This window comes from Leopardus geoffroyi, chromosome C2 (genome assembly GCF_018350155.1).
Source record: "Leopardus geoffroyi isolate Oge1 chromosome C2, O.geoffroyi_Oge1_pat1.0, whole genome shotgun sequence".
NCBI classification, from domain to species: Eukaryota; Metazoa; Chordata; class Mammalia; order Carnivora; family Felidae; genus Leopardus; species Leopardus geoffroyi.
The window spans coordinates 122,517,765-122,534,038 of record NC_059333.1 but is presented as its reverse complement, the minus strand read 5'-3'; the positions used below and the strand labels follow the sequence as shown (position 1 = coordinate 122,534,038).

The following is a 16,274-nucleotide window of genomic DNA, read 5'->3' as shown; positions in this document are numbered from 1 at the left end:
TCCTCTGAAAAAATATGGAGGTCCTTTACTTAATCTTTCAAACTTCGGGGATAATAATACAGATTTCTCTTTCAACCCTGAGGTTTATGTTTACTTAACAAAAATATTGTACATGTGGACTCAAAACCTTACCAGAAAATAAGATCGAGGGATTGATATATGTGGATTTATAAAACTTCTAATATATTTAAGTAGCCTCTACAAAAACACAATAGAGTATCACTCAAAACAACAACTACTACTACCATCTTAATGGCATTTAAAATATTTTTTTAGGGGCGCCTGGGTGGCGCAGTCGGTTGAGCGTCCGACTTCAGCCAGGTCACGATCTCGCAGTCCGTGAGTTCGAGCCCCGCATTGGGCTCTGGGCTGACGGCTCAGAGCCTGGAGCCTGTTTCCGATTCTGTGTCTCCCTCTCTCTCTGCCCCTCCACCGTTCATGCTCTGTCTCTCTCTGTCCCAAAAATAGATAAACGTTGAAAAAAATTTAAAAAAATAAAAATAAAATATTTTTTTATTTAAAAAAGTTTTTTTAATGTTTATTTATTTAAAAAAATTTTTTAAACATTTATTCATCTTTGAGAGACAGAGAGAGACAGAGCATGAGCAGGGAAGGGGCAGAGAGAGGGAGACACAGAATCCGAAGCAGGCTCCAGGCTCTGAGCTGTCAGCACAGAGCCCGAAGCGGGGCTTGAACTCACAAACTGCGAGATCATGACCTGAGCCAACGTCCGATGCTCAACCGACTGAGCCACCCAGGCGCCCCAAGGTTTATTTATTTTTTAGAGAGAGAGAGAAAGAGCGAGTGGCGGGGGGAAGCAAAGAGAGAGAGAGACACAGAATCTGAAGCAGACTCCAGCTCTGAGCTGTCAGCACAGAGCCTGACAAGGGCTTGAACTCATGAACCGCGAGATCATGACCTGAGCTAAAGTTGGATGCTTAACTGACTGAGCCCCCCAGGCGCCCCTAAAACATTTTAGATTGGCAATAATGTGCCATATATAATTAATTCACAAAAAATATTTTCAGGATCTTCCTTCTCTAAAATTTCAAAAAAATAAAAAGTGGAGATGGGAGGATTCCTATACATCCACTTGCCTTGCTGCAAATACTGTGCATCTAAAAGCACTATTTTTTATCTCCATGCAAATATTCAAAGCCTTTCTGACATTATGATATGGGTCCCTAAATCATAACTGGAGTGACTCACCGTTCGTTCTGCCTCCATTGTAATGGTTCCTGATCGTGAAAAAAGGACTCAGATGTCCAGCCACGTAGTTCAGCATTTTGAACTAGAGGGATGCAAAACTGAGGAGGAATTTCTGTACCTACCCCATCTACTTTACAAGGTTTCTAGAAGAATCCCCAAAGGAAAAATAGATGAGAGGCCCTTTGTGACTCTCCAGGCTCTGTGTAGCTTCATGCAATTCGTGTTGTATGTATTAGAAGAGAATCAACCTTCCACAGAGACTCTCACAGGTCAGATCATGTCACTCACCTGCTCAGAAGGCTCTGGCACCTCCACTCACATGGCACGTTTGAGCAAGCCCTGCCCACAACCTGCAGGGCTACCTGTGATCCAACCATCCCAACCATTAAGCTCAGCTCTTACAATAACCCTTCTACCAAGGGATTCGACTTGCCAAACTTGATCCCACCCCAGGACCTTGGGACTTGCCATTCCTTCTGCCTGGCATGCTCTTCCTCCTGATATTCCCACTTCTTCAGTTCTCTGATCAAATGCTTTCTCTGCACAGAGAACTTTCTTCACCAGCCCCATCTAAAATACCATCCATGGGGCTCCTGGCTGGTTCCGTTGGTGGAGCATGTGGCTCTTGATCTCGGGGTTGTGAGTTCAAGCCTCACATGCGGTATAGAGATTACTTTAAAAAAAAATGTTTAAAATACCATCCACCTCCTGTTCTAGTCCCTCACCCTGATTTTTTTCTCTCCATGGCAATAACTTATTAATTTATTTATTATGTGTCTCCTCAACTAGGAAGGAATATCCACAAAGGCAGAGAATTGTCTGTCTTTTTCACTGGGGTGTACATGGCACTTAGAACATCAGCAGGTGTTTTTATTAGTTATCTGTTGCTGCATACACAAAGGTAGTGGCTTAAAACAACACACATCTATTACCTCAGAGTTTGTGTGAATCAAGAATCCAGGCATGGCTTAGCGGAGTCCTCTGCTTTGGGACTTCTCATGAGGCTGCAATTAAGGAGTTGGCTAGGAGTTGGATTCTTATCTGAAGATCTGATTGGGGAAGAATCTACCTCCAAGCTCATATGGTTGTTGGGAGGATTCAGTTCCTTTGGGTTGTTGGACTCAGAGTTTCAGTTCCTTTCTGGGTATTGTCTGGAGTCTGCCCTCAGTTGCTTGCCAGAGGGTCTATCCACAGCTTAGCTCACAATATGGCATCTTGCTTCATCAAAGTGTCAAGGGAAAGAGTCAGTTAGCAAAACAGAAGTTACGTGTTATGTAATATAATCACAGAAGCATCGTCTTGTCACCTTTGCCATATTGATTAAAAGCAACTCACAAGTCCTGCTCACATTCAAAGTGAGGGGGTTATACAAGGGTATGAATACTAGGAGGTGGAGATCATTGGGGACTATTTTAGAGTCTATCTGCCACATTACTTGCTCAATAAACACTGAATATTTTTAATCCAATGTACAAATTGACACTGGGGAAGGAAAGCTGTAAGATTCAAGATTCTTGCAATTTATTTCTTGCACAATGTAGAACTTCTGTGAAATTTACTTATCCTTTTCCCAACTTCCCTCTGATGTTCTGTGACCAGCCTGGTCTGCTTGCCTGCATGAGCTGCCCCAGGCTTTGAAGATTCACCCAAGAGAAGTGACCCACACACAACCCAGATCCTTCAAGAATCTATAATCTGAAACTCACCATTCACAGAGTTTATTCCTTATCCACAAGGATCCCTGGAATTGGTCAGTTGCATCCTTATACATTACAAGCTGGAAGTGGTGTCCTTGAATGGTTACTTTGCATTTATGAGGTCTTGCTGCTAGCCAAGTTAATAATGCATCTAATAAAAAGAAACAAAGAAATATATTGTTCAGTAAGGTAGATATTATTAATATGATTCTGTTTTAAAAGGGCCATTACTTCAGAGTCTTGATGTCTGGCATGCTGTTAAAGAAGTCTTTTTTTAAGAATCGCCATGACAACAGAGAGAGCCCCACTTCCCCTGAGTCGATTACAGATTTGTCCATGTAGGGAATTGGAACACATCCAGCTTACTGGGAATCCTTTTCTGTCTCCTTTGGCAAAAGCCCTGGCTTATCATCCAGAGTGAGCTGGAGTCTCAAGTCCATCAATATTCACTGATGAAGTCGTCGCCATTCATTAACAGAGACTTGATCAGCAGACGTTTATTGATTGCCAGGCACATGCACGGCACTCTGGAGGATTCAGAGACATTGCTGTCTGAAGGATTGATGTGTCCACTGCATGACAAGTTCCAGCCCCTCCAGGCAGAAGGAGCCATGTGGGACTGAGCTCTGGGTGGGACAGACCCTGCTCAAGGACCTGGGACTTAAACGGTGAAGAACCGTGATGTCATGATGTGCACATTGGACAGTTCTGACCTGTGAGGGGATTCTTGGTGTGCAGGGTTGGGCTGCATGGATGAGAGGCCTAAGACAGTGGGTGAAAACCTGCCCTGGGTCTTAATTTTATATAAACTCTAACTCCAAATTGCTGGGTCACCTTGGGCATGCCACAGGACCTCTCTAGCCATTACTTTCATCCCTTACATGAAATAGGATTACATTTCTTCTTGGTGAACCTGCAGTGATCACATTGTGATCTGTTGCTTGTTTGACCAGACAGGCCTTTGAACCTGCTCGGGCAGTGATGACCTACTGTTGTCTTAGAGGTGCTCAACACAGTGCTGGGTATGCCCTACACTCAACAAATGAATGAATGAGAATTGAAGCCTTCCTGCAACCACTCTATTCTTTGCCAACCCCTCCACACTGCTATTATACCAGCCTCTCACTCTTCCAAAGGAAATCCAGGACAGTAGAAAGCACCCCAGTGATCCCAGGCCTGCTTCCCACCCCAACCTATGGCTCAACTCAACTTTTCGACTTTGGATAATTTTTCAACCCAGGAAGGGTCCAAAGGAATGGGATAAGGTGTTGAAGCCAGGTATGATGGATAGGGAGAAGGGGGCAGGGGAGGAAGGAACAAGTCAGAACTGTTTTGCTTCCTGTAAGATGTGTGAGAATATGTTGGATGCTCTGTGCAGTGAGGGAGCAGCTCCATACTCAATTGGCAAGATGAAGAAACAAAAAATGGAATGGTACAAATAAAAAGCAAATAGTAAAATGGTAGCATTAAACCCAACCAAATTATTAATCTCATTAAATTAAAATAGTTTAAACACTTCAAACAGAAGGCAGAATGTCAGATTGAATAAAAAAGGAACATACAACTTTATGATGCTTACCAAAAACCTACTTTAAATATAAAGACATCAATAGATTAAAGGAAAAAGGATAGAAAAGGATGTACCATACTAACCAAAAGAAAGCTGGAGTGGTTGTGTTAATATCAGATGAAGTAGATTTCAGATCAAAGAATATTTGAAGGGATAGAGAAAGTGTTTTCATAATAAAGGGACAATCTATCAAGTACCCATAACAATCCAAAACATGTATGTATCTAATAACAGCTTAAAAATACACGAAGTAAAAATTAATAGAAGTGAAAGGAGAAAGAAACAAGTATGTAATTATGGTAGATGCAACCGCTTATTCAATAAGTGATAGAACAGGGGCGCCTGGGTGGCTCAGTCGGTTAAGTGTCCAACTTCGGCTCAGGTCATGATCTCACGGTTTGTGGATTTGAGCCCCGTGTTGGGCTCTGTGCTGACAGCTCAGAGCCTGGACCCTGCTTCAGATTCTGTGTCTCCCTCTCTCTCTACCCCTTCCTCACTCAGGTTCTATCTCTCTTTCTGTCTCTCAAAACTAAATAAACATTAAAAAAAATTTTTTTAATAAGTGATAGAACAAATAGAAAATCAGTGAGGATTGGAAATCAGCTGACTTAATTCAGTCAATCAGCTTGACTTAATTCATATTTATAGGACACTCTACACAGCAACAGCAGTAGGGACATTCTTTTCCAGAACATTATCAAGTTAAACTATATTATGGGCCATAAATAGGTCCCAATAAATTTCTTAAGAATCAAAGCCTACAAAGTAGATTCTCTGACCACAATGGAGTAAAATTAGAATTCAATAACAGAAATATAGCTGGAAAATCCCCACATATTCGGAAATGAAACAGACTATTAAATAACCCATGGCTCAAAGAACAATCAGAAAGTATTTTGAACGGAATATGAATGAAAACAACACATCAGAATTTGTGAAACACAGTTAAAGCAATGATTAAAAGGAAATTTGTGCCACTAAAAGCCTGTATTAGAATATAAGGAAAGTCTTAAATCAGAGACCTAAAATTTTACCTTAAGTAATCAGAGGGAAAAGGAGCAAAGTAAATAAGAAAGTAAATAATAAGTGTAAGAGTAGAAATGAATAAAACAGAAAACCAAGAGAAAACCAATGAAAGCAAAAGATCATTTTTGAAATGCTCAATAATATTGATAAACTCTAGCAGAGAGAAGAGACAGACAAAATACAGAAACAAACTACCAACAACAGGAATGAGAGAGGAGAAATCATTACAGATCCTACAGATATTAAAAAGATATGAAGGGAATATTGTGAACAGCTTTATGCTAATATTTTTGACAACTTAGATGAAATTGACAAATTACTTCAAAGACACAAACTACTGAATCTCACTGGAAAAGAATAGATATTTTGCACAGTCATATCTACTTATGAAATCAAATTCATGGTTAAAAAAAATCCCATAAAAGAAACTCTAGATCTACATGGCTTTCATAGTGATATCTACCAAATATTTAAGGAAGGAATAACACCTGTTTTACACAAAATTTTCCAGAAACCAAAATAGGAACAAACACTTCCCAATTCATTCTATGAAGCCAGCATTGGCCTGACATCAGAAACAGAAAATTATTTCACAAGAAAATTATTAATATCACTCATGAACATAGATGGCAAACATTTAATTTTTTAAAATTTTTAAACATTTATTTATTTTTGAGAGAGAGAGAATGAGAAGGAAAGGGGCAGAGAGAGAGGGGGGGACAGAGAATCTAAAACAGGCTCTGCACTGACAGCAGCAAGCCCAATGTGGGGCTCGAGCTCACAAACTGTGAGATCATGACCTGAGCCAAAGTCGGATGCTCAACCGACTGAGCCACCTAGGTGCCCCAGATGCAAACATTTAAAACAAAATTTTAGCTAATCAAATTCAGCAATGTATTAAAAGGATAATGTATCATGATCAAGTGGATATTATCCCAGGAACCCAAGGTTGGTTTAACATTTAAAAATAATGAGTATAGGGGCACCTGGGTGGCTCAGTTGGTTGAGCATCTGACTCTTGATTTTGGCTCAGGTCATGATTCTAGGGTTGTGGGATGGAGCCCCACATCAGTTTCCATGCTGAGTGTGGAGCCTACTTGAGATTCTCTCTCACTCTCTCTCTCTCTCTCTCTCTCTCTCTCTCTCCCTGTCTCTTTTCCCCACTTTTCCTTTCTCTCCCTTTAAAAAAAAAGTATAATTCACTATATTAACAGAGAAGAGAGAAAAAATTGTATGGTCATCTCAACAGATGGATAAAAAGAATCTGATAGAATCCAACATCCATTATTGGCAACAACTCTCAGCAAATTAGAAATAGAAGGGAACATCTTCACCCTGATAAAAAGGAAACTATGAAAAGCCCCTAGCTAACATCATACTTAATGGTGAAAGACTCAAAAACCCTTTAAAATCATAAATATTTCCACTCCTCTTGTTTAGCATTTTACTAGAAGTTTAAACCAGTACAGTAAGAACAAGAGATTTAAAAAGCATAGAGTTGGAAAGGAAGAAGAAAAACTGTCTTGATTCACACATGACATAATCCTCTCCATAGAAAATCTTAAATGGATCTACCAAAAAGCTGTTAGAGCTAATAAATGAGATTAGCAAGTTTGCAGGATACAAGAGCAATATATAAAAATCAATTGTATTTATATCAACTACCAATGAACATTTGGACATTTTTTAAACAACACCATTTATAACAGCGTCAAAAATATGGAACCACTGGGGATAAATTTTTTAAAAAATGTGTAACACCTGGGGGAGGCTGGGTGGCTCAGTCGATTAAGCATCCGACTCTTGATTTTGGCTCAGATCATGATCTCACAGTTCAAGCGTTCGATCCCCACATCGGGCTGTCAGCACAGAGCCTGCTTGGCATTCTTTCTCTACCTCTCTCAAAATAAATAAATAAACTTCAAAAAATGTGTAATACCTGTACAATGAAAACAATAAAACATTGTAAGAGAAAGTAAAGAAGACCGAAACAAATAGAAATATAGGGTGTACATATTTCAGAAGACTTAATATTGTTATGTTCTTTAACTTTCCCAAAGTGATCTATAGATTTGTTGCAATCCCAATCAAATTCCCAGCAAGTGTTTTGTAGAAATTCACAAGATGATTCTAAAATTTATGTGGAAATGTGAACGACCTAAAACAACACGATTCTGAAAAAGAAGAACAAAATCAGAAGTTTGTGCTACCTGGTATTATGATTTATTATAAAGCCACTATAATAAAGACGATGTGGTATTGCCATAAAGATAGACATATAGATTAATGGAACAGAGTAGAGGGGTCACGAAGACACAAGGACATATAAACCAATTGATTTGCAACAAAGGTGCCCAGGCAAATCAACAGGGAAAGGATGATGTCTACATATGATGACAAAACAACTGGAAATCATACGCAAAAACTTGGACCTCCACCCTGACCTCACACTCTATACAAAAATTAACTTGAAATGGATCATAGACCTAAATATAAGAGCTAAAACTTCTGGAGAAGTTATAAGAAAATCCTACTGCTGCTGGGTTTGGCAAAGATTTCTTAAAGAGAACACAAAAGTCAAGAACTGTAGAAGTCAAAAATCAACAAATTAAGCTTCATCAATGTTAAAAATTTTGCTCTTCAAAAAACATTGTGGGGCATCTGGGTGGCTCAGTGGGTTAAGTGTCAAACTCTGGATTTCAGCTCAACTCATGATCTCAGAGTTTGTGAGTTTGAGCCCCACATCGGGCTCTGCCTCTCTCCACCCTCCAAAGGGGGGAAAAAACACCTTAAAAAAACATTGTCATGAAAATAAAAATGCAAACAGGCTGGGAGAAATTATTTGCGCAGCGGACGTCTGACAAAGACTTGTGTCTAAAATATATAAAGAACACTCACGACTCAATAATAATAATATTGACAACCCAATTAAATAGTTAAAAGGTTTGAACAGATACTTCACCAAGGAAGATATACAGATGGCAAATAAGCACATGCAAAGATGCTCACCATCATTAAACAGTAGTGAAATACACATATTTAGACCACAGTGAGATACTACCACACACCCACCAGAATGGATAAAATTTAAAGTACTGACCATATGTATCAGGTGTAAGGATATGGAGCAACAGGAATTTTCATACACTGCCTGAGAGAATGCAAAATGATATATTCACTCTAGAAAACAACTTGGCAGTTTCTTAAAATGTTAAACATAGGGGCACCTGACTGGCTCAGTCAGTAGAGCATGCGACCCTTGATCTCGGGGTTGTAAATTAAAGTCCCACGTTGGGTGTGGAGATTACTTAAAAATAAAGTCTTTAAAAAAATTTAACATATGCCTACCCGATAACCCAGCCATGCCACTCATAGATAGTTACCTAAAAGCGACAAAAGCATGTGCTCACTAGGACAAGTACCAAGTCTTGTACACAAATGTCCATAGCAGGTTCATTTGGAATAGCCCAAACTGGGAACAACCCAGATGTCCATCAACAGGTGAACCGATAAGCAAACTGTGGTATATCTTTAAAACGGAATAACTTCCTTTTTCTTTTTAAAGATTTTTAAAAATGTTTATTTATTTATTTTTGAGAGGGGGGAGGGGCAGAGAGAGAGAGAGAGAGAGAGAGGGAGGGAGACACAGAATCGGAAGCAGGCTCCAGGCTCTGAGCTGTTAGCACAGGGCCCAATTGGGGGCTCGAACTCATGAATCATGAGATCATGACCTGAGCTGAAGTCAGACGCTTAACTGACTGAGCCACTCAGGTGCTCCTAAAATGGAATAATTTTTTTTAACGGAATAATATTCAGCAAGAAAAAGAACAAATCGATACATCAGAATGGATGAATGTCAAACTAATTATGCTGAGTGAAAAAAGCCAGCAACAAAACAAAAAGGACGCATTCTGTGTGATTGCATTTATATAAAATTCTAGAAAATGCAAGCTACTCTCTTGTGATAGAGAGTAGATCATTTGTTTGGACGATGGCGGTGATGGGGAGAACCAAAGGGGGCAAACTGGGGGAATATTTACACAGGGTATGATTAACAAGAGTTGGGAAAGGTAGATGTGGGGGTTGAGGGAGAGAGAGATGTCTCCCAATCTCTGGTTTCCAGACTAGGGAAGGTGGGTTATGTACAATTCCCTAAGATGAGAAACACCACGTTAAACATCAAAGTGTTCAGTTTTAACATGATGGAGTTTGTGAGCAAGCAGTTGGATGTTCTTGTCTGCTGCACAACAGAGGTCTGGGCTGGAGGCAAAGAATCTCAGAACCCAGGTCATCTGAGCCTGGGTTAAAAAATGTAAGTAACCTGAGTACACTGAGAGTATGGGTGACCCCAATGGGCTTTGGAATGCAATTTCCGAAAAAATTCAAACTCACTAGAAGATAAATTTGTTCAGCTCCTCTCTGGATAATACTGAATTTGTTTCCTTTTCATGCAGTGGTTTAAAAAATAGAGAGATAGGAAAGAAAACATCTTAGTTCAGTGAAAAGGGCCCTGCAATTTTGAGGAAGCCCCGGTTCTAGTCCTGGATCTCCCCTTATCTCACTACGATTGATTTTGGACAAGCTGACTGTCCTCTGTCCCGTTTCCTCTGGGCACAGAATACTGCATTGGCAATGACTTTCTTTTGGCATTTTAAAGTTTTCTAGCTTCTATCTTTTCTGTTTTGGGTCCTAACTGGAAGTCTGGAGTGTTAAGTGGGTCCCACCTCTCTCATGAACATGAACCCCAGTTCTGGTCTCCCAAGAGGCCATGAAACTGCAGAAAGGTCCACCAGGTTCCCACTTGCTCTTGCCCCCTTTCTGATTGGCTTCTAACTGAGAGGGAGGGACTGTAGGTCCCTTCATCCATCCATCCAATATTCATAAAGTATGTGCCAGGTACTGTGGCAGATGAAATAGATTGCCAGAATCTTTTGTTGTCCCTTTAGGATTTCTAAATGGGATTCGTGTGAGTTCATCCAGTGCTTGTCTGTCTCTTTTTTCTTAGAAACCTCTTTTAGTTGAGCTCAGAATTTAGAGGACGACAATGAATATTTAGATCTGTGATTCAGCAAATTACTTCGGTTCTTTCTGATCTTTTTTGGCTCTAGGTCAGGTTCAGAGCCATCTCTTAGTTTTATTTAACGTGGTCATTTGTGTTCTGTTCTTCCAGATTTGCCTCTCTGATTAAATTTTAACCAGATAGACGGTAAAATGAATTTGCCCTCCCTAGTTGCTCTCAGGAGGGGAAGGGGCTTATGTAATAAAAACTGTGGTGGGGAGAAGGGATGGCAGCTGGTGGTAAGTAAAATGAATCATGCATACATAAATAATAGAGAACAGACCACCCTGAAGCTGAGAGGCTCCCACTGCATTTTTTCAAAATATGCATGTGTTATAGGGAGAGTACATTTTTGCAAGAACCCCTGAAATAACCTTCAGCCTTCTGTAAGATATTTATCTCCTGAGGCCCCAGGGTTGCCAGCAGTGAGGTGGAAACTTGCATGGGGCAATCTTCTCTCTTTATAGCTTAGTTTGATATTCTGGACTGTAATAATAAAATATATTATGCATCATTTTTATCTTAATGCTTATTTTTGTGTACTGCGTATTTTTTCCCAAGTTTCTACAGTGAATGGGCACTCCTTTAATAATCAGAAAACCAAAACCCATGACAAGTGGAATTTATAAATAGTATTTATAACTTAGATATTATGGTGGGCACAAATGAAATATTTTGTGTGGATGTATAATTCTGTTGTCAGGCAGGATTGCAGGCAGCAGACCTTTGGAACTTGGAACCTGGTGCAAACAAACCACACTACCTCCTCCTCTAGAGGACTCCCTGGTATTATGTTACATCGGTTTCTGCTCTCCACAACTTGTCTGCCTCCTGTCCTAGGGTTCCATTGGGTGAGGCAGTGGCCCATTGTTTCTCTAAGTCTGCAGTGCAAGACAAAGAAGGCTGGACAAATATTTGTTCAATTTTTGCTTAATGAATTGAAACTGAATTGAAGATGGCCACCTGCTCCCAGCTGCTCCCGGTCTAGGCAGGGATTGATTGTGTGAAATGGCAGCAAATGGCAGCTGCCTAGCAGAATATTCATAACTTGGGTGAGCCTGGGACTGTTTGTATAGGTTGCATGGGTTCAGCTTTCACTGAATTTTGATAGTTTCCCCGGAGGCCAAAATGTGTGTGGAAAGGACAAAGGAACAGGCTGAGAAAAGAAGCTGAGACCAAGGTTGTGAGCTGATGGCACTGCACGTTTTCATTTCTACTCTGTTTTACGGTCATCGATGGGTATCACTTGTTCCTCTATCAGATGAATAATGATGGTGACAGTTCCTATTGTGGCACAGGAACCAATGTGCCACGCACTGTGCTATGGGCTTGTAGTACTCAGGACTCTCTTGCTTGCCAGTGACAGAAAAAAACCCAATTCTAATTTGTTTGGGGGAAGTAGGGGATTTATTGAACAATGTACTTGACAAATCCAGGTCCTGGTTTCAGGCATGACAGAAATCCACCTGTCTCTCAATTCTGCCTCCCTCTGTGTCAGCTAAGTTTCTGGCACAGCCTCCCTAGGTGCTGGCTAGATGACCACTGACAGCTTCAGGCTGATGACATCTTATCTCCTCAATAGCCACAGAGGAAAGAGGTTTAATGGGGATAGTAGTCTTGGGATGCTTCCCCATATATATATATTTTTTTTCCCATAGGAGCCTTTTCTTTTTCTTTCCTTATAGACCCTTCTTCCTTGTGGCTCAGCCATGAGGTGTTATTGTCCTAGAAGCAGGGCAGCGTGGATACCACTCTGAACCTAAAGTCCATAGGGACAAGGAGGGGGATACCTCCTCCAGAATGGAAGATAGCATAGAAGCCCTCAGGGAAATGGCAATGGGAGCAAAGAGACTGGAGAGGATGGGTCTAGGGAAGAGTATGATGCCCAGTTCCCTGAGGGGCCCGAAGCCACCTCTGTGCCATGTCTTGGCCTAGAAAGGGGTAGAGTACAACAGAAATCCCAGCAGGTTGAGAAGAAAGCTGAAAGCGAAGAGAGCCAGTGCCCACTTCTTGTTTGGAACTGTGCCCCAGAATGCCCTGTGCCAACACAGGAGGGCTGTAACAAAGTGAAGTGGTTGTGTGACATATTTAATGGGAAATGGCTCTGGAAGATGCCCGACTCACCCTTAGTCCTCCTGTGACAAAGAAAGCATCCAGAAGCACCCACATGTTCCCTGTGGGGGGTGAGAAGGTAGCTGAAAGAGAGAGGAAACCAACTTCCCACAGTGGCTGGGAGAACAGGATGGACAGGTGACCGACTCCTGGCAATCGGAGTCAGGCCCAGGGCTTGTTGGTATGGCTGGCAAAGAGAAGCTATTTCTCTGCCGGACTTGCGGCTGTGAGGTTGTGAGCCTCGGGCTGCTGGGGTCTCCTTGTGGAAAGAAGCAAAGCTGACTGATGAAGAGTCTCTGGAGTCTTTAGTCTCTGGAAATAAATCCAGACACGAGGCAGAAGTGCCCTGGGCTTTTCATTCGCATAAGTCAACCAAAGTCTTTCTTTGTTTAAGCAAGTGAGAATTGCATTATCTGTCATTGACAGCAGAAAGGGCTCTAACCCAAGTAAGGTATAGAGAGGCAGCGCCAGCAAAGAGGTGGAGCCTGGAATCAGTGGGAGGACAGTCAGAAGGAGGAGCCTGTAGACCAAAGGAGAAGTGTTAGGTGGAATGCGTGGGCTGAGAGCCAGAGGAGAGCGAGAAGGCACAGTGAAAAGATTTTGTGGTGAGCAGTACACGCTCCCGGGTTCATGACTGGGAGGGGTTGTGTCAGTGGGGGCAGGAAGGAGCTCAGGACAGCAGGGCATCACGGGACTAGGGTGAGAAGAATGCCTTCAGGGGAGGAAGGCATCCTAAGTGGCTAGGGGAATGGAAAGGTGAGACCACACGGGTAGATGGGGTTGAGAGCTTGGAACAGAAGACTTTGGTGCAGGAAGTGCTGATGTGAGATAGGAAGTTCTAAGCAGAAAACCAGAGAGCAGGCAGAAACATGGGTAAGGTATCTGGGTGTACTGTGGATTTAGGAGCCCTCAATACACGAGTGAAAGAAGAGGTGAAGTGATGAGCTCCTCCAGAAAGTGCATCTCAAAAGTAAATAGTTAAACAGCAGTGTCTATTTTGCTCAAGGCCAGTTATGCTAGGGCATACAGGGGTCATTGACACCAAAAGCCTGACAGTCACAGTTGGTGAGATCATCACCCACAGAGAAATCGTGTAGAAATTCCCTCCAGCTGGAAGCCAGCGTTGGAAGAAATGACCCCACGAATGCATTATCACATCAAGTTCAACCGCATGCCTTGAGGCTAACAGCGCGTTACAGATCAGTTTCAAGTAGCTCGCTCCTAGGAAGCCGCGGGGTCGGGAGAGGGTGAGAGAGAGGCCTTGCGGGACGCCTGCAGGCCATCCTGAGACCCAGCAGCCGCAGGTCTAGAGTTGACCTACAGGGCCGGATGTGGTCGGTGCCGGAAGAGAAACGTGAGGAAGGCTGAACGAGGCGGGGGCATGGTGGCGAGAACCGTGGGTTTGGGTCCACGCGTCAGCAGTGACCCGGCGGTGGAGGATCCCAAACACGCGTGCCCAACCCAGTACCGGGATCGGGGCGGTGCCTAGCCAGGCACAAGGCCCAAAAGCACCCACACTAGGACCCGGGGCGAGTCTGTGTACCCCGGGCTAGGCGTGCGTCCGCGTAGTCTGATCCCAAGTCCGGCTTTGTGAGGCGCGCGGCGACTCTGTGTGCATGTGGCTGCGGTCCCAGTACACTCACGGTGGCCGTGACCGTGGCTTAGGCACGCCGGAAGCTTGATGGACTGGCCTGTCTCTGGGGGCTCTTTGGCCCTCCAGGGTCAGCATCCCCTCCGCAACCCCTTCCGCGCGCTTCTCCCCGCCGGGGCCGCCCCGCATCGGCGTCTCCGGGGCGGAGCTCGAGGGCGCCCGGCGCGGGGCGGGCCGAGCCCGGCGTGGGGCGGGGCCAGCAGGGGGCGCTGCGGCATGCTGTGCTGCCCCGAGGTCGGTGCACGCAGCCCTCGCCTCCCCCCCGAAAAGGGCTGAGCAGGCGGCGAGCGCCGAACCGGGCGCGCAGCGACGGAGCCGGGGCCGGAGCCGGGCCGGGACCATGGACGGTGAGTGGGAATGGTCCGGGGCCCGGCTGCTTGTCTTTTGGGCTGAGCGGCGCGGAGGCTCGAAGCGGGCAGGAGCCCCAGGGTTGAGAGCCCGAGGGGATCCTCGGGACGCGCCCAGGCCGGGATGACGGGACTGAGTCTCTGGTGGGAGAGAGGGGCTGGGGCGGGCTTCAGAGCACCGGGTCTGAACCCCCCGACTGAGCTTCCTTCTCCATTCCCGCTCCTTCCCCAAACCCCAGCCCCCGACTCGCTGTTTCTCCCCCAGGCCACCCCGGCCTCCGCCCCGCCGCCCCCTGTCTCCAAGCCTCAGCACCCTCTAACTCTGCCAAGGATTCCGGCGCCGTCTCCCGAGCCCCCACCTCCCTCAAACCCGCTGCCTCGGGCTACTCCACCTCCAGCCCCGCGCCCCTCCGGCCCCGCCTTCCTCCACCGCGTCCCCGCCCCTCCAACCAGCTCCCGCCCGGCGCCCGCGCTCCTGCGTCTAATTCCAGCCCCAGCTGGACCTCCCAGGATCCCGGTTCCCGCGGCGCTTCGAACCTGCTGGTCTCCAGGTGAGAAGGCGGCGGCAACTTCTCCGCGGCCTTTCTCGGGGGTGAGGCTGGCATCCCCGCAGCCGCCTGCGCCCGGCGCCTGCGGGAGTCCCGGGGCCCCGCCGAGGGACCGGGACCGCCCCGCGCGCGGGCTGGCGTGCCTGGGTGCTAAGGTTGGGGCTGCGTGCTCCAGATCCCACGGCCTTGCTTTTGCTCGTCTGGAGCGATCTAATAACGAAGCCGGCTTTGTCACACACCAGAAATGGAATTGGCTTAGAGCAGGTTGCTTTCTTTGTGGCAGCAGCGGTCTTTCAAGTTGTACCTGTGGATGGTTCAAGGATTAGCGGTGCAGGAGGACGTGGAGCCATATTTTCCCGCTTCGCTGGGCGTTCGGAGGCTGAAAGGGGTCCCCCCGGGGAGCGAGGCTCTCACCGCCTGAGTGGCCAGTGCCTTCGTGGGAAGGCAAGGATGCTTTGTAGGCTTTCAAAAAGTAAAATCAGGAGAGATGTGAAATTAGATCGGTGCAAATGGGGAAGCGTGGGGTGGATGGCCAAGGGAGCCTCAAGAGGGCTTCATAACTTGGGGACATTTGTTGCCTATGATGCGGAGGGCCCCCGGTGAACCCGAGTATAGAGCAGACCATGCCCAGCCTAGGCTTACAAACGTGACATGACTGCAAACGGAGCTTGGCAACAGTTCCTTCTCCTTGGAGGTGTTGGTGCTCAGCCTGGACATCTGTGGGAAGAGAGTTCAAAGCAGATGGTTTGAAAAGCCTCGTGTTCCCTAGAGAGGGGTGGAGATGCACTGGTTACAGCCTGAAAAGCCAGTGCCTGAATCTGCCCGCATCCCTTCTCCTGGCTTTCCTTAAGTCTTGTTTTAAATTAATTGCGTATTTCAGAGAAAGGACATATAGGGGATACTTCTCTTTCAGGAATTAACTCCTGGCCAGTCCACCCTCACTGATGCTTGGGAGGCTGCTGTGGGGCACCAGGGACAGGATGGGTCACTGGGTCTCTGAAGCCTAAGGCTCTGAGCATTTGTGAAACTTGCAGTATCCATAAGTTGTTGTTGTT

General features: G+C 44.9%; 1 protein-coding gene and 1 long non-coding RNA gene across 3 annotated transcripts in view; one reads left to right on the top strand and one right to left on the bottom strand.

Annotated features, from left to right (window-relative positions):
• Window positions 1-2,058: 2,058 nt before the first annotated feature.
• LOC123611486 lies at window positions 2,059-14,488 on the bottom strand. Its single transcript, XR_006718698.1, has 3 exons — window positions 14,317-14,488; window positions 2,916-3,057; window positions 2,059-2,427 (listed from the first exon to the last, which is right to left on the bottom strand). It is a non-coding gene; the product is annotated as an uncharacterized LOC123611486 (long non-coding RNA).
• Window positions 14,489-14,544: 56 nt separating this feature from the next.
• The window catches only part of PXYLP1 (2-phosphoxylose phosphatase 1), a 73,173-nt gene continuing 71,443 nt past the window's right edge, over window positions 14,545-16,274 (top strand). Inside the window, exon 1 of one of the 2 annotated variants that reach the window (XM_045503469.1) lies at window positions 14,545-14,671. The gene's annotated coding sequence lies outside the window, so the exon portion shown is untranslated. Of the gene's footprint in view, window positions 14,672-15,099; window positions 15,223-16,274 lie in introns of those variants that run through there. The other variant, XM_045503470.1, reaches the window with a different exon arrangement.